The sequence below is a fragment of the Oncorhynchus masou genome, chromosome 3 (genome assembly GCF_036934945.1).
Source record: "Oncorhynchus masou masou isolate Uvic2021 chromosome 3, UVic_Omas_1.1, whole genome shotgun sequence".
In the NCBI taxonomy this organism is placed as follows: domain Eukaryota; kingdom Metazoa; phylum Chordata; class Actinopteri; order Salmoniformes; family Salmonidae; genus Oncorhynchus; species Oncorhynchus masou.
Genome location: NC_088214.1, coordinates 18,612,265 through 18,638,828, shown reverse-complemented (window position 1 = coordinate 18,638,828; position 26,564 = coordinate 18,612,265). Strand labels below are relative to the sequence as shown.

Sequence of the window (26,564 nt, the reverse complement as noted above, 5' to 3'; positions counted from 1 at the left end):
TAGCAATAATATATACTTCTCTGAGAGTGGAGGTGGATATATAGCGTTTGCTACAAAACATGATTATTTGTCTCTCTGAAATGAAACCATCAAGTGATAGATATTAAACAATCCATGTCAGCATCAGATAGTGATAAAGCACACCAATCTCTTTCATGATTTTTTAAAACAATAACAGTTAAATTACCAACATTTCTGAAAATGTATATACAGAGTTTTGAAATAAAACTATTCATCTTGTCTTAGCACTGGGTAAACAAAAGTCTGCAAAACAAGACCAGTAGCGAAAACCCTGCTTTAAAATATGATTGTCTAAAGTAACATCTTGACAACGACTTCTGTAGAGTAGAGTTTAAGTAATGTAGAAGAACTGGAATCAGACAAAGTGGGGCAAAACAATGACATCATGTCAGAGGCATGATGTGACTGACGATGCAACACTGTGCTATTGTGCTCCTTCTGCCAATATTATGTAGCTAGCCAGGGTAGGATGGTCCTCTTTGCATGGTGTTAAACCTCTCCTACAGAGGACATCTCTACTATACACACACACATACACGCACAAACAAGGCATTACAGGCACACCGACACACATACAAACTGTACACACACTGTACACATACACACTGTACACACACACACACACTGTACACATACACACTGTACACACACACACACACTGTACACACACACACTGTACACACACACACACACACACACACACACATTACTCCACTGCTAGCCTCCCTACACTGGCTTCCTGTCAAGGCAAGGGCTGATTTCAAGGTTTTACTGCTAACCTACTAAGCATACATGGGCTTGCTCCTACCTATCTCTCTGATTTGGTCCTGCCGTACATACCTACACGTACGCTACGGTCACAAGACGCAGGCCTCCTAATTGTCCCGAGAATTTCTAAGCAAACAGCAGGAGGCAGGGCTTTCTCCTATAGAGCTCCATTTTTCTGGAATGGTCTGCCTACCCATGTAAGAGACACAAACTCGGTCTCAACCTTTAAGTCTTTACTGAAGATTCATCTCTTCAGTGGGTCAGTGGGGGGGGGTGCGCCACTTGAGTTGGTTGAGTCACTGATGTGATCTTCCTGTCTGGGTTGGCGCCCCCCCTTGGGTTGAGCCGTGGCAGAGATCTTTGTGGGCTATACTCGGCCTTGTCTCAGGATGGTAAGTTGGTGTTTGAAGATATCCCTCTAGTGGTGTGGGAGCTGTGCTTTGGCAAAGTGGGTGGGGTTATATCCTTCCTGTTTGGCCCTGTCCGGGGGTGTCCTCGGATGGGGCCACAGTGTCTCCTGACCCCTCCTGTCTCAGCCTCCAGTATTTATGCTGCAGTAGTTTATGTGTCGGGGGGCTAGGGTTAGTTTGTTATATCTGGAGTACTTCTCGTGTCCTATTCGGTGTCCTGTGTGAATTTAAGTGTGCTCTCTAATTCTCTCTTTCTCTCTTTCTTTCTCTCTCTCTCGGAGGACCTGAGCCCTAGGACCATGCCTCAGGACTACCTGACATGATGACTCCTTGCTGTCCCCAGTCCACCTGGCCGTGCTGCTGCTCCAGTTTCAACTGTTCTGCCTTATTATTGATGGGCCATGATGGTCATTTATGAACATTTGAACATCTTGGCCATGTTCTGTTATAATCTCCACCCGGCACAGCCAGAAGAGGACTGGCCACCCCACATAGCCTGGTTCCTCTCTAGGTTTCTTCCTAGGTTTTGGCTTTCTAGGGAGTTTTTCCTAGCCACCGTGCTTCTATACCTGCATTACTTGCTGTTTGGGGTTTTAGGCTGGGTTTCTGTACAGCACTTTGAGATATCAGCTGATGTACGAAGGGCTATATAAATAAATTCGATTTGATTTGATTTGGCACACACACACATACACACACACACACACACACACACACACACACACACACACACACACACACACACACACACACACACACACACACACACACACACACACACACACACACACACACACACATTAGAATCATATAGGAGATCTGACCTCAGCAGCTGTATGGAAAACTGGTTCTGCTCCACAGATAAGGCCAAACAACAATGAAATCTGGCCGAATTAAACCCACGCAGTTGAGAAAACAGAGTTGTGTAAACAAGGCATTTCATTACAGTTTTTTTTCAATCGCTTTGGTGCTATTTTCACAAGCACAGTGCCTTCAGCAAGTATTCAGACCACTTGACGTTTTACAAATTTTACAGCCTTATTCTAAAATGGATTAAATAAAAAAAATCCTCAGCAATCTACACACAATACCCCATAATGACAAAGCAAAAACAGGTTTTTAGAATAGAAAACAGAAATACCTTATTTACATAAGTATTCAGAACCTTTGCTATGAAACTCGAAAATTAGCTCAGGTGCATTCTGTTTCCATTGATCATCCCTGAGATGTTTCTACAACTTGATTAGAGTCCACTGGTAAATTCAATTGATTGTACATGATTTGCAAAGGCACACAGCTGTCTATATAAGGTAACCACAGTTGATAGTGCATGTCAGAGCAAACACCAACTCTTCCTAGATCTGGCCGCTCGGACAAACTGAGCAATCAGGGGAGAAGGGCCTTGGTCAGGGAGGTGACCAAGAACCTGATTGTCACTCTGACAGAGCTCTAGAGTCCCTCTGTGGAGATGGGAGAACCTTCCAGAAGGACAACCATCTCTGCAGCACTCCACCAATCAGGCCTTTATGGTAGTGGCCAGATGGAAGCCACTCCTCAGTAAAAGGCACATGACAGCCCACTTGGAGTTTGTCAAAAGATTCTCTGGTCTGATGAAACCAAAATGGAACTCTTTGGCTTGAATGCCAAGTGTCATGTCTGGAGGAAACCTGGCACCATCCCTATGGTGAAGCATGGTGGTAGTAGCATCATGCTGTGGGGAAGTTTTTCAGTGGCAGGGACTGGGAGACTAGTCAAGATCGAGGAAAAGATGAATGGAGCAAAGTACAGAGAGATCTTCGATGAAAACCTGCTCCAGAGCGCTCGGGACCTCAGACTAGGGCGAAGGATCACCTTCCTACAGGACAATGACCCTAAGCACACAGCCAAGACAATGCAGGATTGGCTTCGAGATGGGTCTCTGAATGTCCTTGAGTGGCCCAGCCAGAGCCCGGACTTGAACCCGATCGAACAACTCTGTTGGGACCTGAAAACAGCTGTGCAGCAACGCTCCACATCCAACATGACAGAGCTTGAGAGGATCTGCATAGAATAATGGGAGAAACTCCCCAAATACAAGTGTGCCAAGCTTGTAGCATCATACCCAAGAAGACTCAAGGGTGTAATAGCTGCCAAAGATGCTTCAACAAAGTACTGAGTAAAGGGTCTGAATATTTATGTAAATGTGATATTTCATTTTTTTTTTATATACATTTCAAACATTTCTAAAACATTTCTAAAAACTTGGGGTTTTGTGTGTAGATTGATGGGGGGGGGGATCTAGTTAATACATTTTAGAATAAAGCTGTAACCTAACAAAATGTAGAAGAAGTCAAGGGGTCTGAATACTTTCTGAAGGCTCTGTATGTGGTGAATTTTCAAAACTTTGTACAAAACTGGTAACACTTGTAACGTGGCAGGTATTATCTTATTAGAAACATCAGGTTAAGCAGGGACTAGTTTGCATCAAGCCTTTCTTGAGAATTTGGCCACAAAATCACAGTAAATGTCTTCATTGTTCATGCCCCTGGGGAAAAACCTTTTGACATGGCAAATCCAAGCCTGATATAGATCTGGATTGAAAACGTTTGCCTTATCCATGACCTGAAGTACGGTGGTACTCTCATGGGGATGGCAATCATGCATCTTCCACCTGTATTGTATTTTACAGTATTGTATTGTACTTATTATATATTGTAGTGGTCCTGCATCACTCAGTTAGTAAGAACATGGCACTAGCAACACCAGAGTTGTGGGTTCGATTCCCACTCTGTGTCAGATACGCAAATGTGTGGACTAACTGTTGTCACTTAGCATAAAAACATCTGCTATGTAAATGTCATATATTATGGTATTACAGTACTGTATTGGCCAATGACCTTTTAGTAAATCAGTGTGTGACCCTGTCAACGAAAAAAACAGCAACTTCATTTTAGAAGAATGTTTATTCAATTGAGTCTTAATGCACGACATACAGTACATGATCTGATCTTGTCAAAATCTGTTTGTTTTTTTTCAAACTTACTGTGAAGTAAAATCATAATAGTCATCATTGTACATTATACAGTATATTACACTTTATACGTTTCTACTTTACAAACATACATTTCCAATATGTTGTTCTCAAAATCTGTAGTAGACAAACTAGTATAAAATATATAGGTTTACCAAATGGTTAAGTGCTTGTCAATTAAGAGCAGTGCGATTAAATAAGTAATAATGTATTATGTATTTAACAAACGAGAAGAGAATCATATCAAAATGAATGTGAGCATAATGCCAATAACTTTATATGAACATGTATTGCAATGTGAAACATATTTCTAGATGAAACACTGATTAAGTTTGGTGAAAAAGTGATTGTGTGTTGTACTTAATCAACAAAAAATGTGCTTAGATTTTTAAAACAAACACCTTTTTGATGATCTGTTTTGAGTTTTGTACTAAGAGTTGTGAAAATTGCACCAAAGCGATTGGAGAAAACTATAAGCTTTAGTTACAACACAGCCAATATGCCAATATGTCAATATGTCAATTTCAGCTTTTTTCCAATCCACATCACATTATATTTGATAGCCTATATTTGACTCCAGTGGTGTAAAGTAACTAAGTAAAAATACTTTGAAGTACTACCTAAGTAGTTTGTTGGGTATCTGTACTTAACTATTTATATTTTTTGACAACCTTTCCATTTACTTCAATACATTCCTAAAGATAAGATGTACTTTTTACTCCATGCATTTTCCCTGACACCCAAAAGTACTTGTTACATTTAGAATGCTCAAGCAGGACAGCAATATTTGTCCAATTCACACACATATTAATATAACATGTTGTCATCCCTACTGCCTCTGATCTGGCGGCCTCAATAACACAAATACTGTGTTTTTAAATGATGTCTGAGCTTTGGTGTGTGCCCCTGGCTGTCTGTAAATAAAAAATGTTAATTAAAATTCCTGCTGAAAACAGAAAACATACAGACACACCACTTCATCTAACTAGTACTCCTGAAACATGACTCACACCATCAACCACACATGAAGTACTACTCTAGTCTGAGGTAGGTTAGTATCAAGTGGTGAAGGGATGAAACTGTAGAGACCTTACTACTCAAAGGTGATGAATGCTCTGACACTGACGCAGCCTCCTCTAGTCCTCTAACTAGTGCATCTGTGAGAGCAGATGAATGGGGAGGAGTGTTCGATAAATTGGGTCACACGAACATGGGGTTTCTGGGTAATGCGGTGAAAACGCTTGAGGAGTTGCAGTTGGAACAGCACGTGTTGGAATAGACAAATTGGGGCAGAACTCCTCTGACGATGAGTACCCCTATCTCCTAAACACACACACACACACACACGCACACATTATAAAGACACACATATGCACGGACACACACACATACAGTACACACACATATGCACGCACCCGCAGAGACCCATACATATACACACACACACACACATACACATACACATACACACACACACACACAGCGAGAGAGAGAAATATATCCCTAATGCAACACATGAACTGTGTTGTATTACTATTGCTTGATGTATATAGCACACAATTGAATATGTGCTTGAAGGGTTCTTCTCTACCCCTTTCTCCTTCCATTTGTCTTGGTCAGTGAGTCTGTTACCTTGGCACTGATAAGGTGAGTGAGTCTGTTACCTTGGCAGTGATGAGGTGAGTGAGTCTGTTACCTTGGCAGTGATGAGGTGAGTGAGTCTGTTACCTTGGCAGTGATGAGGTGAGTGAGTCTGTCACCTTGGCAGTGATGAGGCAAACTAGATTTGGGGATGGATAGATCTCTGCAATCACATGCTGCCCCTCATTGGCAATGAGGAGTGAAGTCAAACTCCCACAATCTCTCTCTCACTCTCTCTCTCTCTCTCTCTCTATCCCCCCCCTCTCTCTCTCCCTCTCTCTCTCCCTCTCATCTCTCACTCTCTCTCTCTCTCTCTCTCTCTCTCTCTCTCTCTCTCTCTCTCTCTCTCTATCCCCTCTCTCTCTCTCTCCCTCTCTCTCTCCCTCTCATCTCTCACTCTCTCTCTCTCTCTCTCTCTCTCTCTCTCTCTCTCTCTCTCGCCCTCTTTAGATTTATCTACAGCTCCGCAGCCTCATACTTCAATAGATGGATGGTTATTTCATATGGTGCCAACTGGCCCTACATGAGTTGAGCTGAAGGTCACAGTGACTCATTTCAATAGAGACTGGGCTGGGCAGCTCATTTTAGTAGTACTGAGACTGGGCTGGGCAGCTCATTTTAGTAGTACTGAGACTTGGCGGGCGGCTCATATCAATAGAAAGACTGGGCGGCTTTGAATTGAAAAACCCACCAAAAATATACCCATACAGAATATCGATTGGAAAACCCCAAAACACCTGTGAGCTGGATTATGGTTTATATCAGACTTAAAGTCACATATGTGATATCACAGTCATACAGTGATACTACAAAAACTATAGCAAATTGTATGGTACAGTAGAAACTCTGGTACAGATTGCATTGGAACCTGGAGGCATATGGCAGGCTGCCTCACACCTCCCAGACAATTGAGTCTTAATGATTCATTGGTTTGGCATGCTACATCTCCCCAGTGATGGTGGGTGTCAGTGATGCACTGGAGATTCCATGCAGTTCCTTGGAAGTGGAGTGGCCAGAAAGAGTGATGGCTGAGAAGGCTGTTCTGGCTCAGTGTCCAGGCCAGATGCTGTAGTCTGACTCTGTGGTTCACACACCCACTGACAAACTCCACCCTCTCACTCACTCTTCATCAGATGTTTCAGGTCAAATCAGTCACCAGGATATTGTGATGACAACTATTATTCTGTCTGCACAATAAAATAATAATGATTGTGACTTTTCTACACCATTTGTATCAGACACAGTCTTCAGATTTGGGATCAGCTGACCTCATCATTCAAACTCCCATCATAGAAAATGTAGGATACTTTGATTTGGATCATTTAAAAAAAACTATACTCAAAATAACCTAATCCAGATAGATATCTCAAGATGTTTTCATTTACCACACGATTTGTAATATGTCCTAGTATGCCACTATGTTATTCCTTCTGTCCAGTGATTCCCATCAAACGTTTATTTGAGGACGGAAGCACCTGTCATGATGACATAACGCCAACCAAACACCTGCCTGAAACAAACTCCCACAATTCACTTAATCTGAACAAAGTACTGCATTGTACCTAATCTAAAATGTCTGCCTCCTTTTCACCCCTAACCTGCACCTGTCCACTTGGCTAACATCTTCTTTCATGGTGACAAGCAAGGTCGGGAGAGGGATACGAGCACAATGAGAGTTCATTCTTATTTGAGCTAGCTCAGTGAATTAAATCCTTCGAAAAGATTTAGGCCGCTGCAGCGACAACGTTCTTCTATACAGCCCTACATGTTCGTGTCTATGTTTCCACTGCTCTTGAAGATGCAGCACCACAGGGCCTTACGGGAGGAATCCTGTGGGAGTTCAATTTGAGGTAATGCTACTGCAGTAATAATACAGAAGAGAAAACATAAGATTTAAGAAAGCTTTCAGTAGGACAAAAGAAGAATCACATCACTTTGGAAAAGTGGAGAAGAGTAACAAAAACAAGCAAGCATTGGGAGCGTGCTTCACGGAACAACAACCAACAGGATAGGTAGGCTATGTTGTTCATTCTTGTAACATCAGATTTCAGGGAAACAACATGAAATGTAAAAAGAGAACATCCTATTTCACCCTTTTTCTTTTTACACTAGTTTCAGATTGGGGAAAGGCATTACAGTCTTAATCCGTTAGCACAGCTCCCATACTCCCTCCCTGGTTCTGCTGCCTGGCTGTCAGGAGTTTACATTCCACAGGGAGGGCAACAAAGATCTGCTTGCTGCAGAAGTTAATAATCTTCAATGTTTTTGTGCCGTACCATCTAAGCCCCACAACCCACCAGAGGATTGCAAGGAACTGTTATGGGACTGCTGCATTAAACTGAATACAACAGAAAATGTGTGTGTGGGGGGGGGGGTGGGGGATGTGGTGTGGGGTGTGGGGTGTGGGGGTGGGGGGGTGGTGTGGGGTGTGGGGGTGGGAGGGTGGTGTGGGGTGTGTGGTGTGTGGGGTGTGGTGTGTGGTGTGGGGGGGTGGTGTGTGGTGTGGTGTGTGGGGGGTTTGGTGTGGGGGGTGGTGTGTGGTGTGGTGTGTGGGGTGTGGTGTAGGGGGTGCGGTGTGGGGTGTGGTGTGTGGGGTGTGGTGTAGGGGGTGCGGTGTGGTGTGGGGGATGTGGTGTGTGGTGGGGTGTGTTGGGGGGGGGGGGGTTGGTTTTTCTATCCTTGCGGGAACCTAAAATCCCCAAATGTTCCCACAAGGATAGTAAGACAAGGAAAATTCTACCTCGTACCCGTGACGGCAAAACCTATTTTGAATTAAGGGGTTAGGATTAGGGTTAGGAGTTATGTTTAAATTTAGGGTCTGGGTTATGGGTTAAGGTTAGGGTGAGGGTTAAGGTTCAGGTTATGGTCAAGGGTTAGGGGTTAGGGAAAAGATTTTGAATGGAGATACATTTTAGGCCACCTCGAGGACAGAATAGCATAACGTATGTGTGCGTGCACGCGTGTGCACTGCTTCAGCTCTGATGGGTAGCAGGACTTTTCTTTAAAGGCATTTACTGAGTTTGCCAGATTATAGAGGAAGACACCCGTGAACCCTGCCACTCTGCCCCCTGCAGTGCTACATCATTGATACTGTTCTTTGTGGATAAACAGTGGAGCCACACCACAAACAGGGCCTCAGGCCTCTAAACCAATCAATCACTCTGTTGTTCACATCATTAGCTGTTAGAATCTAATTCAGTCTGTGCCACTGCTATCTGGAGCAATCTGACACCAGCCAGCCACTCAAGTGATGCCTTTTTCCTATCACTTGTCTTCGAGGTCATCGCTGGTTGAAAGGTTGGTTGAGCTACTCCTTCAAATAACCTGTTGATGCAGACACCACTGACCACCATACTGCACATATGGTTCAATCTTCTACGGTCTCCTCCATGTAGGAACTGATTATTGATAGTCCAATGAACAGTTACACTGAGCTCACTGCCCATTCTCTGTCCAGTGCCAGCCAAAAGGATGGATGGGTGGGTTGGTAGGTTGTTATTTTTTCCTCAAGAAAATGTCTGGTTGAGTCTGGTTCTTTTCAAAGTCTCGCCCATCACATATAAATATGATATTGATCATTTATAGGCCATCAATAAAAGGTCTAAAGCATGAGGGATTTCTGGTTAATTATATTTGAACAGAATCCAAATAGAACATCTCCACTCCACACACTAACCTATAAAACTCCACACAGCCCACCCACAACTCCCTCTTTCGGAGAAGACACGATCATAAATTAAGGGGTGATTTGACGCGGTGAAGCAGCAGAGACAACCCCCAAGCGCGCATGAAAGCTCCTCCAAACACCAACATTTTTCACAACAATGAACCGTGATTAGTAGGCCTAGACCCCAAGCATATTCTATGATTTCCCGGCATCACTGAGCGCTTCGGTTCCATCCACAGGTACCGCACGCTGCATCCCGATTCAAACGGATGCATACACAGACCGTTATAGTTGGTGAGCATACTGTTCGAGTACCATAGCTTGAACTGCAACAAGGGTAACCTATCTATCATTAAGTTCAACACACGTCTACTGTCAAATGTATTTTCATTTCGATTTCCTATATACAAATATCCACTCAAATTGAAAACGCTCCCGGTGAGGCGTTTGGAGTGCTTAATCTGCATGAAGGGGGCTTGTCATTCCAACAGGGGACCTTGGACGGAGCTGGTGTATGTGGTTCCCCTGAAATTAAAGTATATTCTTAAAATGATCCCCTGTCATACTGCATCAGAATATGAGTCAGACAACTTTCAAATAAAAATTATGGAAATGTGTCTGTGCGCATTTTATTCCGGCCAACTGCGACTGGTTAACAGAGGATCCGGTATGTAGGCTACAGCAATACAACATTCAGTTCAGAGAAATAGCCTAGGCGACATAATGATAAAGCCTCATCTCTGTAATCGAATTATTGTCATTCGGTCACCTAAATAGACAGTTCTAACAACAATTCTCATCAGAAATCAAGGCAAAAAACGTGTTGGTGAGCTCTTTAGCATCACATAACATAGCATAACCCCAACTAGATTGTAAAATAGCCTATAAAATAGAATATGTTTACTACAGATCTGACACTTACCCTTTCATATGACAGCTATGCTGAAATTTCCAGTTTAACCGTTTTAATCCAAATCAGGTTCCGGTTCGTTTGCGCGATCTGTTTTCGCTTCTTAGAGAGAAAAAAATCCATTCCTTAATTCCATTTGCCGGACACGCACGAAATAAAATCACATTGGTTCGCCTCTCATTTTTCGACAATTTTACTATTTCAGTGTTTCGTGGACATATCTTATTTTTTATTTTATTTTTAAAATTATTTTACCGCCGCTGAAGTTGCCTAGTTACCCCTGTCTCTCATTCAAGGTGGCTCAAGCGCTGTATACAGCGGCCAATCATAAAAGCAGCCCTGGATTAACTATTTCTTGGCTCCGCTATTCTAGTTTCAAGCTAAAATTAGGGGAGTGGGCGGGGAAAGTGGGCCCCCAGTGACAGAAAAAAATCATGTGCACGGAGAATAATGTAGAAAGGGGGTTCCGTTGGAGTGGATGGTCTGGATTGGAGGGGGAGGGGAAGAGGAAGAGGATTAAGCGTTTCACAAAAATAAAAGGGGGGAAGGGGCAGAGGGAGACCAGTTGCCCATGGACTTCTAGTTCTCACACAGAGAGCACACAGCAGGCTTCTCTTGGACAATATCTACAATGAATTATCCCAGCCTGAATATGAAGACTGCAGCCAGCCATGGCAGATATCTTCCTCACCTCACCTCGCTCAGAGAGGAGGAGGTAAATGTTCTCATGTTGTTTCGACAGTCAAATATCTGGCTCATTTCTGGAAATCGCAAAGATCAATCCATCAGGCTCCTTAACCAGCCATCATCAGGGTCCTTAACCAGCCATCATCAGGGCCTTTAACCAGCCATCTATCAAGACCACCCCCCCCCCCCCTCATCCATCCCTACATCCCTTCATTCTGCCCCATTGAGTCTCCTCATCATAGGCCATATTGATTTCTATTTCCCCCTCCAACAGTGGGATGAAAGGTGTAGTCAGCTTCAATCACCGTTACACGGCCACAATGACACCATCTGTACCTTTCTGTTGTTGCGTGAGGTGGGTGGGCCGGGTAGGAGAGGCTCAGAGGAGAGGGTACACCCCCCCCCAAACCCTCACACATACACACAAACACACACACACCTCACCCCTGATTTGAGTTGGACTCTGAGCGTACCCGCGGGCCCCACAGGGCAACAGGCATTGTGCATTATAGATGAACAGTTGGGGGTCTGTGTGTGTGTGTGTGTTCAGATGAAGGCTGCTGGCGCTGCAGTACTGTTCTCAGAGAGGCAGGTCCTAGTAGGGGGTAGGAGTTCTAGCTAGCAGTGTGGGACTTCTCTACTCATCATCGCAGGGAAAATCTGCACATTCTGCAGAAAACAGATATTTCTGCCTGACATCATTCTATATCAAATAGAAGTTTCCTGCCATCCAAGTTTGTCTAGACTCTATACTGTGCCATATAATATCAATCTGACATCAATGTCTAAGCTATGTCTAAATTACGTTATTTCAAAACATATGGAGAATATATTTTGTAAGAGAGAAAAGTTTTCTGTCTATTATTCAAATGGACCAGTATTGTGTTCTCGACTTTGTGTGTGTGATTGATTAGTTACTGCAATCCATCCTTCACATTACAAATGGCAACGGCAGGGTTGGGATGGCCCCCTTTCCCAAATATGGCCCCACTCCCCTATATGTGGGTGTGTGTGAGAGAGAGAACTTGAGTATGGCGTTGTGTATCACAAACAGAGTGGTTGATTCACATGTCGCACTTGGCTTACCCACACAGTAATCTCAATGCTTTTTACAGATGGAGTCTGTCTTTCCCTTTTTGTCTGCAATCTCCATGTTTCATGAAACATCAAGAGCCACACACACACACACACACACACACACACACACACACACACACACACACACACACACACACACACACACACACACACACACACACACACACACACACACACACACACACACACACACACACAGGACTTTGTTTATCAATCAGAATCCGTTGTGTGATTTCCTAATCCCCTCTAACCCAACCTCCCACCTCCCTCACCTCTACCACCCACATCCCACCCACCTCCCTCTCCTCCCACCTCCCCTCTCCCCTCCCACCTCCCCCTCCCCTCCCCTCTCCCCTCCCACCTCCCTCTCCCCTCCCACCTCCCTCTCCCCTACCTCTCCCCTCCCCTTCCCTCCCATCTCCCATCTCCCCTCCCTCTCCCTCTACCCATCCCCTCCCCTCCCTCCCACCTCCCTCTTCTCCTCTCCTCTCCTCTCCCACCTCCCTCTCCCCTACCTCTCCCCTCCCCTCCCCTCCCACCTCCCTTTCCATCTCCCCTCTCCCTCCCTCGGCCATCAGCTCCAGCGTTGCCCACCATACTGTACCTCTCTTAGATATTCATCCATCTTGCCAATAACAACAAAACAGGTCAGTGACATCACTGACATCACTAATCCTTAGTTTCCAACACACAGACAAAGGAACCACATCCGGGCAAATCAAATGTGTAGAGAGGCGAGAGTCCACAGGACTTACATATGGCCCACATTGTTATCATTCCACCCTAACAAGTTCACGCTTGCCCAACCATGTAGGCTATACCTTCCTTCACAGGATACTGTGTTATGTTTGTTCTCAGTAATAGGTTATGCCTGTGCCCCCCCCCTTGTAATCCTGTTCCCACATCTGCACATCCATCAGTTTTGATTTCCATGTAGATGGGACTCCATTGATAGTAGGGGGAATCCCCCTGGAGAGACGAGGCAAAACGAGGCAGAGCAATGAGATAGCGATTCCCCACAGTTCAGATGGAGATGTGAATAAAGACAAAGAGAGAGAGAGAGAGCGATAGTCATCATCTAGCTGCTGTTGTTAATCTCCATTCAATCCAATATTAGCTAGATCCAAAATCCCCATCATCACCGTCATGCCTGTGGCCGTTGATTAGTAATCTCTCTCATGAGAATATGGTGGCTGTTACCCCCCAAAACCGCCATAGAAAACCCCATAGGGGATGAGATCAATCAATCTTTCCTGGTTACACATTTACATGGTTAGCTGTGTCTATAGGAACATTACACAACACATACTCCGACACATGCAGAAATTTTATTTGACATGAATATACAGTACATTGTTGATTTCCTCTAATGCTCTCTCACACAAATCCCTAAAATGCTTTGTTTTTCTCATACAGGCTTTATGTGGGACAGCTGACTTTAGAGCCTCATCATTGTTTGGTTGGTGATTCAAATGTGCTCATGACACCGAAATAGTCCGACTGACCGATGAGGAGAGTCTCTCTTAGAGAGATCTCGGTGGAACAGGCAATAATGGGGTGTTTTAATGTTGTCTGTTCTACACATCGAGCTCTATGATAATGGACTATTTTAATCAAGTCTACAAATAATCTCATTGTGATCCAGAGTCGTTGATGGAGAATAGTCAGCGATGTTAGCATTCAGATTAGTGTCGATGGGAGAGCTGACGTTGATAAACGACGCATGACCTTTGACCCTTTGGTTCTCAGTGCCAAAGTTGATCCCACACTGCCTGCCTCTGCCTCATCCCAGTCCCATCCATTACCATTAAGTTGGCATGACTAGCTAATACATAATGAAAACTCCCATAGACGTTGCTAAGCTAAGACTTAAGGCTATATTGAAGAGAGACCACACAGAGAGAGACACCAGTGAGAGTGTAGCATTGAGATAAGAGACTCTCAGGTTATATAGAGTAATGTAAAGTGGTGATGCTGGCCTTGCCTACTCAGCAACTCACACAGGACACACAGATGTTTACTGGCTACTATGGTAACTTGCTTCGCCTTATTCGTGTTCAATTTGTCAAAGCCTTTTATTTAATAGGTGTATTGGGTGTGTGGGACACCCGGCACACACACATAGTTAAGTGCACAAACATACACACACTTGGGCACAGACACACTAGTGCACACACCCACCCACAATATATACACATGCGCGCACACACACAAACACACAAGCACACGCATACACACGCACAAACCCTAAAACACAAACACACACACACACTCTCTCTTCCAGAAGAGAACATCTTTGTTTATGTAAGACACTTCTGTCAGAAAAGAGGTCGCTGTGGGATTTAGAATGCAGATAAAAGTTTAAAGGTGTCATCCCAACTTTGTACCCGTCAGAGAGTGTAACAGTGATAAATGTCTGCTGCGTGTGATACGTCAGGCAGGAAGACAGTTGAAGCTGACAAGTCAAGGATAAACACCAGTAGTTACCCCCTAAATACGGGAAGTGATTAATTATAAATTCAAGCCATTTCATTAAAATATGCAAATCAAATCGACAGCCATCATTATAACCCTAGAATACACTTGCCAGGGGATGGAAGCAGAACGTCTGATGAGAGTTCACTCACATTACACACATTATACATTATTATGGTCCCATAAGGGTGATTGGGACAAACTCTGCAAAAAAATACACACTATCCGCTTCAACTCTCCATAGAATAGCAGTGAATTATGGAAGACATTGAGGCCACGCAGTAAGGATTCAAGCTGGCTCTTAAAGAATGAAGAGTTGGAAAGCCATTACAGATATAATTGGATTTCATTTCAACCATGTGAAGCAAAAAGGCTTGTCACAACCCCAGAAAAGATGGAACCATAATGCAATCAGAGTGTTTTGATGGATTATATACTAGTGTGTGTGTGTGTGTGTGTGTGTGTGTGTGTGTGTGTGTGTGTGTGTGTGTGTGTGTGTGTGTGTGTGTGTGTGTGTGTGTGTGTGTGTGTGTGTGTGTGTGTGTGTGCATGCATGTGTGTGTGAGCATGCATGCAAGTGTACCACAAATAGCACAAAAATAAATTGTACATATCCCCACAGACACACACACAAGAATAAAAGAGAAGCCCTCCTTAACAAGCCTCAACATGTCTGGTGACGAGAAAGAGACCTGGTCTTTGTGACAGTTCTGCGAATGAGGCTGCTGAGAGCAGAGAGCGAAAAATGGAAGAGAGAGAAGAATAATACCATCCTCTATGCCTCTGTGAGCTGCGAAATAAGCCTGCCATATCAGATGTCATGTGTGTTAGCGCTTGAAACTAAATGGAGGACATCTTCGAAGAGTGTGTCAGGACTGAGCTGGGTTTATTGGGTTAAAAAAGGAGCTGGGGAGAGCAGCATACACACTCTGTCATGAGGATTCAGCTACTCCAGTTCAGACCTCTTTAAAGGTCTGAGTGATAGATTGACTGAAACACCCACATGCACATGTTCGCATGATCACACTCAGACTCACAGATGGACTCAGCTGCTGTGGATCTCCCTCAATGTCTCACTGACACATTTAACCCCCCTCCCCACTCATACACACACATACACCATAGAAACACACATGTACGTACGCACACACGCACACACATATACACACACATTACGTTATGTCACGTCAATGGTCCGAGCGGGCTGCCAATCTACATATACTGTGAGTACTTTTCAGACAAAACCCTCTGAGTGTCAGATAAGACAAGGGAAGGCATTTCCCTCCCCGTCACAAAGAACCTTATCGTAATTTTCATTAAAGAGGAGGAGGGAGTAATATGCCTCGTTGTATTAGTTAGAAGACGGAAGAGTGATTTAATGTGATGTTAACCCAGCCAGGTCACCCGTTATACAAGTCAGTATTTGACGTCCATCCATGTCTGAGGCCGTTGGGAGCTGACAGGGAAATCGGCCACTAGAGGCAACAGTCAATGAAGGACGGGGATGGCAAATGGGCGTAAGCACCTGGTTCGAAATGCTGCATGTTTGAATCCAGCGATAGAAAGTTGTTTTTTAAATGTTTGTTTTAAGCCTTTCCCAAACCTTAACCATTACCTTAACCATTCTGAGTTCATGCCTAAACTTAACCCTAACCTTAACCATTCTGAGTTAACGCCTAAACTTAAACTTAACCATAACCTTAACCATTAAGAGTTAATGACTAAACATAATCCTAACCTTAACCATTCAGAGTTAATGCCTAAACTTAACCTTAGACACTTTAACATTTGACGTTTGAGAAACATGGACGAATGTCTAAATCTGACGTGAGACTGTGAGAGCTTGTTGTGTAAAACAGTGGTATGTAGGTCACACACACACAAAGGCATGCACACATTCACGCACACACGCACGCACGCACACACACACACACACACACACACACACACACACACACACACACACACACACACACACACACACACACACACACACACACACACACACACACACACACACACACACACACACACACACACACACACACACACACACACACCACACACACACACACACACACACACACACACACACACACACACACACACACACACACACACACACACACACACACACACACACACACAGAGCTATCCTGACATCTGGAGACTCAGTGGCCTTCCTTTCCCACCATCTCCCTCCTACATGATAATACTGCCACTCTATTGTTGTTCAGGGTGTTATTTTCCAATAGAGCAGAGACTCTCAATACACAGAAATGGTAATGAAGCTGTTTCTTCTTGCATTTTGAGGCACTGACCCAGTTTTGGTTTGTTCCACAGAGGGCGTTACTGTGATACATCTATTTCAAAAAAACATTCCAAAGTCTAATTCATGAACAATGAATCTACACAGTATGTGTTCCAATATCATTTCTCCACCCAAAGCAAACTGAATGAGGAGAGTACTGAGAGCTGATATTTGATGATGGATAGTGGAGTTTAATTTGTGCTGGCCAGCCAAAGTAGCTACAGACTTATGACCGACGAGGAAGGAAGAGACAATGAATTAGAGGTAGCGAGGGAAGGAGAGAGAGAGAGAGACAAGGAGAGAGAGAAAGAGAGAGGGAGAGGGGGAAGAGAGAGAGAAAGAGAGTCATGAGCAGATGAGCTCCTGCATTTTTAAGCATGTTCTTAAAAATATATAGATTTAGAGGTTGATAAACTTGGATTTTTTGTCAGGGACATATACAGGATGCTACCCTCTACAACGTAACCTACACTCCAAATCAAAACTCAAAACCTACAACCTGATTTTGGACAGAATAACAGAATCACCTGGAAGGCTTTTAACTACCAAAGATTATTATTCCAACGCTATACAGCAAATGCTCTGGAAAACAACAGAAACCTGAAAACACCATCCTACCTGGAACTGAGCGAGTAATGTTTAGTCTGAAGCTATATTTTATTTCCAAAAGCCAAGAAGAAAAATACATTACATGACTTTATAAGGACTGAATGCTAATTTAAGGCTGCCAAGCTTGATACAACTTCAAGTAGCACTGACATGTCAAGTGAGAGGTGACAAAGCCCTTTAGCCCAACAATGGCAGGAGAGTTGCACAGTCTACTCCAACCAAATGGAGAGCCCTTAGAAGCTGCCTCACACCGTTAAGAGGTAATTAAAATACAGTTCCCTGTGCATGTAAAGAATGATAAGTCAAGAAAAGATCACAAAATGAAGCTCCTTATGAAAAATCAAGAGACACTTTTTTTCTGACTATTGTAAAAATCAGCAACCTCATATTCCACACAAACCATCCCCTGGCATGGCACAGTGTTATATTATCACACTACCCTTCTGTTAATAACCTTTAGTGACTAAGGGGGCAGTATTTTCATTTTTGGAAAAATAACGTTCCCGTAGTAAACAGGATATGTTGTCAGGACAAGATACTAGAATATGCATATAATTGCCAGCTTAGGATAGAAAACACTCTAAAGTTTCCAAAACTGTAAAAATATTGTCTGTGAGTATAACAGAACTGATATTGCAGACGAAAGCCTGAGAAAAATCCAATCCAGAAGTGCCTCATGTTTTGAAAGCTCTGCGTTCCAATGCGTCCCTATTGAGCAGTGAATGGCCTATCAACCAGATTACTTTTTCTCCGTATTCCCCAAGGTGTCTACAGCATTGTGACGTAGTTTTACACATTTATGTTGAAGAATACCCGTAAGCAGCTACATTGCGCAACTGGTCACCTGATGGCTCCCAGAGTGATTCTCTCGTAAAATACAGAGGCAGCCATTATTCCAATCGGTCCTACTGAAAAACCAATTGTCCCGGTGGATATATTATTGAATAGATATTTGAAAAACACCTTGAGGATTGATTATAAACAATGTTTGCCATGTTTCTGTCGATATTATGGAGCTAATTTGGAATATTTTTTGGCGTTTTCGTGACTGCAATTTCCGGGCGATTTCTCAGCCAAACGTGAAGAACAAACGGAGCTATTTCGCCTACAAAAATAATATTTTTGGAAAAAAGGAACATTGGCTATCTAACTGGGAGTCTCGTGAGTGATAATATCCGAAGCTCATCAAAGGTAAACGATTTAATTTGATTGCTTTTCTGATTTCCATGACCAAGTTACCTGCTGCTAGCTGGACAAAATGCTATGCTAGGCTATCGATAAACTTACACAAATGCTTGTCTAGCTTTGGCTGTTAAGCATATTTTGAAAATCTGAGATAACAGGGTGATTAACAAAAGGCTTAGCTGTGTCTCAATATATTTCACTTGTGATTTTCATGAATAGGAATATTTTCTAGGAATATTTATGTCCGTTGCGTTATGCTAATTAGTGTCAGTCGATGATTACGCTCCCTCATGCGGGATGGGGAGTCACTAGAGGTTTTTAAGAGGGGGGTGTTAATGAGGGGTGGAAACTCTAAATTCTAGACAACGAGGACTCTGAGTCAGCTAATATACATCTCTATAGGTCTGGAACAGTATTAGTACAGGGCAACCCCAAACAGTTTCAGCTGGACTTTCACCTAATCAAAGAATTAGCCCATCAGGAGAAGCTCCCAGCAGGAGATACCCCCACCCTTAGCAGGTCAGACCAGACCTCTTCCTTATATAACCCCACAGATGAGCAACCCCAAGCGGAAAGTCAACCTCCCAGCACAGAGTACTACCACCTCATTGAAATGAAGGATACATTTACCCAGCTGGAGGTAAGGAAGGTGGAGCTGGAACAGCAGGTGATTACACTCCAGACAGCACAGACCCAGACAACAGTCTGGCACAACAACACCCCCTTAGCCAGACCTGGAGAGCTGGAGGTGGATAGAGACATATCTGCAAACTGGACTGTGGTGAGACAACTTAAACAATATAAAAAGCAGGAACAGGAGAAGAACAGAGCACTAGAGGAGAGGATCAGACTGCTGGAGTAGAGGGACAGGGGGATGACGTGTGACAGAGGACAACCCACTAGAGAGGTGGCCACCCTCGCAGAGAAGCCAGCAGAACAGTGCACCTTTGCTCCCGACAAAAGTCTCGACACCACAGCAGAACAGTCCACAACAGACCCTGACCATAGCGTCGACATCACAGCAGAACAGACAAATTAAGAACCCCAAGCCCAGGTGCTCTCACTCCCTCTGAGCACCCCCCCTGTCAGCCACCCTGATAGCCCTCCTGACAACCCCCCCCCCCCACACCCACTAAGGACATAGACAAGACACAGATTGTACTCCTTATGTACTCAAATGGGAAATATATTGAAGAAAACTTTTTCCAGTCACAGTGTGTCTGAACTCTGGTGTTCAAACACCCAGCGTGCCCTAGACCTTTGTCTGAGGACCAACTAGGTTCACCTTCCCACATAATAATACACACAGGCACAAACAACCTGAGAACACAGCGGGAAAGGGTGGCCACAGCACTGAAGGGAGTGATTGAAAAAGCTTATTCTACTTCCCCAATGTACAAGTGGTTATCTCCACCCTGCTAACATTAACCTCTTACATCTATGGGGGCGCTATTTCATTTTTGGATGAAAAACGTTCCCGTTTTAAACAAGATATTTTGTCACAAAAAGATGCTCGACTATGCATATAATTGATACCATTCGAAAGAAAACACTGACGTGTCCAGAAATACCAAGATATTCTCTGTGCGTGCCCTAGAACGTGAGCTTCAGGCAAAACCAAGATGAGATGGCATCCAGGAAATGACAAGGATTTTTGAGGCTCTGTTTTCCATTGTCTCCTTATATGGCTGTGAATGCGAGAGGAATGAGCCTGCCCTTTCTGTCGTTTCCCCAAGGTGTCTGCAGCATTGTGACGTATTTGTAGGCAGATCATTGGAAGATTGACCATAAGAGACCACATTTACCAGGTGTCCGCCCGGTGTCCTGCGCCGAAATTGGTGCGCAAAACTCAGCTGCCAGTATTTTTCCATGCGATACAGAGAGGAAAGCAAGCTTCCACGAACTGCATATCAATGAAGAGATATGTGAAAAAACACCTTGAGGATTGATTCCAAACAACGTTTGCCATGTTTCGGTCGATATTATGTAGTTAATCCGGAAAAAGTTTTACGTTGTAGGTGACTGAATTTTCGGTTCGTTTCGGTAGCCAGACGCAATGTAGAAAACGGAACGATTTCTCCTACACACAGACGCTTTCAGGAAAAACTGCGCATTTGGTATGTAACTGAGAGTCTCCTCATTGAAAACATCAGAAGCTCTTCAAAGGTAAATGATTTTATTTATTTGGTTATCTGGTTTTTGTGAAAATGTTGCGTGCTAAATGCTACTCAAAATGCTATGCTAGCTTTGCATACTCTTACACAAATTAGTCAATTTCTATGGTTCAAAAGCATATTTTGAAAATCTGAGATGACAGTGTTGTTAAGAAAAGGCTAAGCTTGAGAGCAGACGCATTATTTTCATTTTATTTGCGATTTTCAGAAATCGTTAACGTTGCGTTATGCTAATGAGCCTGAGGCTTTAGTCACAAACCCGGATCCGGGATGGGGAGTTTCAAAAATAAGTTAAAATACATCTAACAGCCTATCAATAGACACCCCACCCAGACCAGCAAGACACTCTCCCAGACCTGTGGGACCCTCCCTGATTCAGTTTAAGTCGGACGTTTGTGCATGACACAGGTCCACATACACCCTTCGCCAACCCTAAAGTAATTTTTTCCAACAATTGCTTACAGACAGATTATTTCACTTATAATTCACTGTATCACAATTCCAATGGGCCAAAATTTTACATACACTAAGTTGACTGTGCCTTTAAACAGCTTGGAAAAGTCCAGAAAATGATGTCATGGCTTTAGAAGCTTCTGATAGGCTAATTGACATTATTTGAGTCAAATGGAGGTGTACCTGTGGATGTATTTCAAGCCTACCTTCAAACTCAGTGCTTCTTTGCTTGACATCATGGGAAAATGGGAAAATCAAAAGAAATCAGCCAATCAGTGCCTCCACAAGTCTGGTTCATCCTTGGAAGCAATTTCCAAATGCCTGAAGGTTCCACGTTAATCTGTATAAACAATAGTATGCAAGAATAAACTCCATGGGACCATGCAGCCGTACTATATTGACATAACCTGAAAGGCCGCTCCGCAAGGAAGAAGCCACTGCTCCAAAACCGCCATAAAAAAGCCAAACTACGGTTTGCAACTGCACATGGGGTCAAAGATCGTACTTTTTGGATAAATGTCCTCTGGTCTGATGAAACAAAAATAGAACTGTTTGGCCATAATGACCATCGTTATGTTTGGAGTAAAGGGGGGGGGGCTTGCAAGCCAAAAACACCACCCCAACCGTGAAGCACGGGGGTGGCAGCATCATGTTGTGGTGCTTTGCTGCAGGACGGACTGGTGCACTTCACAAAATAGATGGCATCATGAGGCAGGGAAATTATGTGGGTATATTGAAGCAACATCTCAAGACATCAGTCATGAAGTTAAAGCTTGGACGCAAATGGGTCTTCCAAATGGACAATGACCCCAAGCATACTTCCAAAGTTGTGGGAAAATGGCTTAATTAAGGACAACAAAGTCAAGGTATTGGAGTGACCATCACAAAGCCCTGACCTCAATCCTATAGAAAATGTGTGGGCAGATCTGTAAAAGCGTGTGCGAGCAAGGAGGCCTACAAACCTGACTCAGGTACACCAGCTCTGTCAGGAGGAATGGGCCAATATTCACCCAACTTATTGTGGGAAGCTTGTGGAAGGCTACCCAAAACGTTTGACCCAAGTTAAACAATTTAAAGACAATGTTACCAAATACTAATTGAGTGTACGTAAACTTCTGACCCACTGGGAATTTGATGAAAGAAAGAAAAGCTGAAATAAATAATTATCTTGTCACGCCCTGGTCGTATTATATTGTGTTTGTCTTCATTTATTTGGTCAGGCCAGGGTGTGACATGGGTTTATTGTGGTGTGTTTTGTCTTGGGGGTGTCTAGCATAGTCTATGGCTGCCTGAGGCGGTTCTCAATCAGTCAGGTGATTATTGTTGTCTCTGATTGGGAACCATATTTAGGCAGCCATATTCTTTGAGTATTTCGTGGGTGATTGTTCCTGTCTCTGTGTTTGTTGTCACCAGATAGGCTGTATAGGTTTTCACGTTCCGTTTGTTGTTTTGTATAGTTCGTTTTTTCATTCATCATTAAACATGTCTCAAAGATACCACGCTGCATTTTGGTCCGCTTCTCTTCCACCAGACGAAAGCCGTTACATCTCTCTACTATTATTCTGACATTTCTAATTCTTAAAATACAGTGGTGATCCTAACTGACCTAAGACAGGGATTTTTTAGTCTAAATGTATTTGGCTAAGGTGTATGTAAACTTCTGACTTCAACTGTTCATCCAGACCACAACACCACCAGCCACATACACACCTCCATCCCAACGAATCGACACCCCCCCAAGTCAACCATGCCCACACCCCATTTAGGTCCCCTCAGATCAGACCTATGCCCCTCCTGCCCACCCCATACACCCCACCCCTGCAAAGAGGGCCTCAACATGGAAGTGACACATACGCCCAGGCTGTCAGCAGGCAAACAAGCCCAACCCCGACTCTTACACTAGCCCAAGCCAATGGCATGTACCAGATGCTCAGCAGGCTCATGCTTACTGGTCTAAGGCCAAACCACACGACCAACAACATTGGACACTTTATGGAACACAAAGCCTTCACTATCTCATCCTGGAATATCCAAGGCCTGAGGTCATCTGCCTTTGGTCTAAAGAGCAGGAACCTGGACTTCATCAAAAAAATCGTAAATACAGACATTGTCATCCTACAAGAAACCTGGTATAGAGGAGACGGACCCACTTGTTGCCCTTGGGGAAACCTTGGGGAAATCCTCTGCATTATCATTAACAGCAGACTCGTACATTTCCTCAGTGAAAACAATGTACTGAGCAAATGTCAAATTGGCTTTTTACTAAATTATCATACGGCAGACCACAAAACAAAAGCAAAGGAAAAGTCTTCTCATGCTTTGTTGGTTTCAAAAAAGCCTTTGACTCAATTTGGCATGAGGGTCCTACTATACAAATGGATGGAAATTGGTGTTGGGGGAAAAACATAAAGCATAATAAAATCAATGTACACAAATGACAAGTGTGCGGTTAAAATAGTCAAAAAACATACACATTTCTTCCCACAGGGTCGTGGGGTGAGACAGGGATGCAGCTTAAGCCCCACCCTCTTCAACATATATATATATATATATATATATATATATCAAAGAATTGGCAGACCTGGCTCTCAAGAGAAAACAGGCTATGTGCACACTGCCAACAAAATGAGGTGGAAACTGAGCTGCACTTCCTAACCTCCTGCCCAATGTATTGTATATTTTTTATTTTATTTAACTAGGCAAGTCAGTTAAGAACAAATTCTTATTTTCAATGACAGCCTAGAAACAGTGGGTTAACTGCCTTGTTCAGGGGTAGAACAACAGATTTTTATCTTGTCAGCTCGGATACTAGTCCAACACCTTTCAGATACTAGTCCAACGTTAGTCCAACGCTCTAACCACTAGGCTACCGGCCACCTCCATCTGTATGACCACATTAGAGACACACATTTCCCTCAGATTACACAGATCCACAAAGAATTCGAAAACAAACCCGTATTTGATAAACTCCCATATCTACTGGATGAAATACCACAGTGTGCCATCACAGCAGCAAGATTTGCGACCTGTTGCCACAAGAAAAGGTCAACCAGTGAAGAACAAACACCATTGTAAAGACAACCCACATTTATGCTTAATTATTTTTTCTTTTGTACTTTAACCATTTGTATATCGTTACAACACTGTATATATACATCATATGACATTTGTAATGTCTTAATTATTTTTAAACTTCTGTGAGTGTAATGTTTACTGTTCATTTTTATTGTTTATTTCACTTTTGTATGTTATCTACTTCACTTCCTTTGGCAATGTTAACATATGTTTCCCATGCCAATAAAGCCCCTTGAATTGAATTGAATTGAATTGAAAGAGAGAGAGTGGAACAACTGAAAGTAAGAGAGATTGAAAGAGAGAAAAACAGATACAGGTAACTGCCAAAATAAAGGAAACACATTCAGTAAGTGAGGGACACAGACTATTGAAAGCAGGTGCTTCCATACAGGCGTGGTTCCTGAGTTAATTAAGAAATTAACATCCCATCATGCTTGGGATCATATATAAAAGGGAGTAGTTGCGGTTCCGTATTTTTTGGAACCCGATTGCCCTAGCTAAAGACACAAATATTTCTTTGCATGTGCAGGATTTTTTTGCTGGTGTAGCTGCTGTCCACTCCACTACCTCTTTCATTCCCCCTTCTTCCAGATTTCTGTTACTTAGCTGAGCTCACTTCGCTGCTGCTTTCCCCTCCTTGATCGGCAATGAACGCCTTTGTCTGGTGTAGCTTGCAAACTTCATGTTATAAGCAAAAGACATGGCCAATGTGTTCAAACTATTGCATTCCAATAGCTTCAGAAGGGGAGTTAGGCTACATCAAATCATGCAAAGCTATTCACATGTTGAGGCACCGGCCGATGTAAAACGAACTTGCCCATTGATTTGCCCATTAAGTAGCGATTTAATGTTATTTTTTTCATCATCATTGCAAACACTGGCTAAGCAGGAAGCAGACAGGCAGTCAAAGTAGTGGCTTTCTTATTTCAGGAACTGTGACTAGTGACTATGATATGGCAGCAACTGATTAGCCTACATCATCACACAAAACACTCATCGCAATGTGTCAAAATGCTGTAGGGTTTTTATTTCAGCTGTTCAGAAATATGAGGCAGAGACAGGCTACATCCGCATGGTTCAGGAAAGAGAGAAACGAGAAGGGAGGGGAAGTGTGAGCAGCAGCTACGTATAAAAATGTGTGTGTAAAAAAGCACGTGTGCAGAACTTGATCTGAATACTTAGCTTTGAGAAAGAGGGGAGGGGCGGGTGCTGAAACTCTGTACTCACAGCCACGGCCTATGTAAAAATGCCCAGTTAACCATTATTTTGGCTATCATGGCTAGAAGAAGAGATCTCAGTTACTTTGAAAGAGGGGTCTCAAAGATCATGGGGTTTAAATTGTGTGTACGTTTGTGTGTGTGTGTGTCTCAGTCACCAGATTTCAACCCAACAATTATGGGAGATTCTGGAATGGCGTTAACATCAACAAAACATCAAATTATAGAATTTGTAGTAGAAGAATGGTCTCGGATCCCTCCAATAGAGTTCCAGAGACTTATAGAATCTATGCCAAGCTGTTCTGGTGACTCATGGTGGCCCAATGCCCTCTTAAGACACTTTATGTTGGTGTTTCCTTCATTTTGGCAGTTACCTGTAAGGTTGTATGAGTGCAAGCGAGAGAGAGGGAGAGAGAGAGAGAGAGAGAGAGAGACAGTGAGAGTGAGTGTGTGAGAGAGAGAGAGAGAGAGAGAGAGAGAGAGAGACAGTGAAAGTGAGTGAGAGAGTGTGAGAGAGAGAGAGAGAGAGAGAGAGAGAGAGAGAGAGAGAGAGAGAGAGAGAGAGAGAGAGAGAGAGAACTCAATTTGGCATGAGGGTCTGCTATACAAATTGATGGAAAGCGGTGTTTGGGGTGAAACATACGACATTGTAAAATCCATGTACACAAACAACAAGTGTGCGGTTAAAATTTGCAAAAAACACACACATTTCTTCACACAGGGCTGTGGGGTGAGACAGGGATGCAGCTAGGGATGAAGCCCCACCCTCTTCAACATATATATCAACGAACTGGCGCGGGCACTAGAAAAGTCTGCAGCACCCGGCCTCAACCTACTAGAATCTGAAGTCAAA

The 26,564-nt window shown here is 43.4% G+C and overlaps 1 protein-coding gene across 2 annotated transcripts in view; it reads right to left on the bottom strand.

Annotated features, from left to right (window-relative positions):
• Positions 1–10,732, bottom strand: part of LOC135512069 (disabled homolog 1-like) — an 85,133-nt gene extending 74,401 nt beyond the window's left edge. For both annotated transcript variants that reach the window (XM_064933704.1, XM_064933709.1), the window contains exon 1: positions 10,440–10,732. The gene's annotated coding sequence lies outside the window, so the exon portion shown is untranslated. The remainder of the gene's footprint in view (positions 1–10,439) is intronic.
• Positions 10,733–26,564: the final 15,832 nt, after the last annotated feature.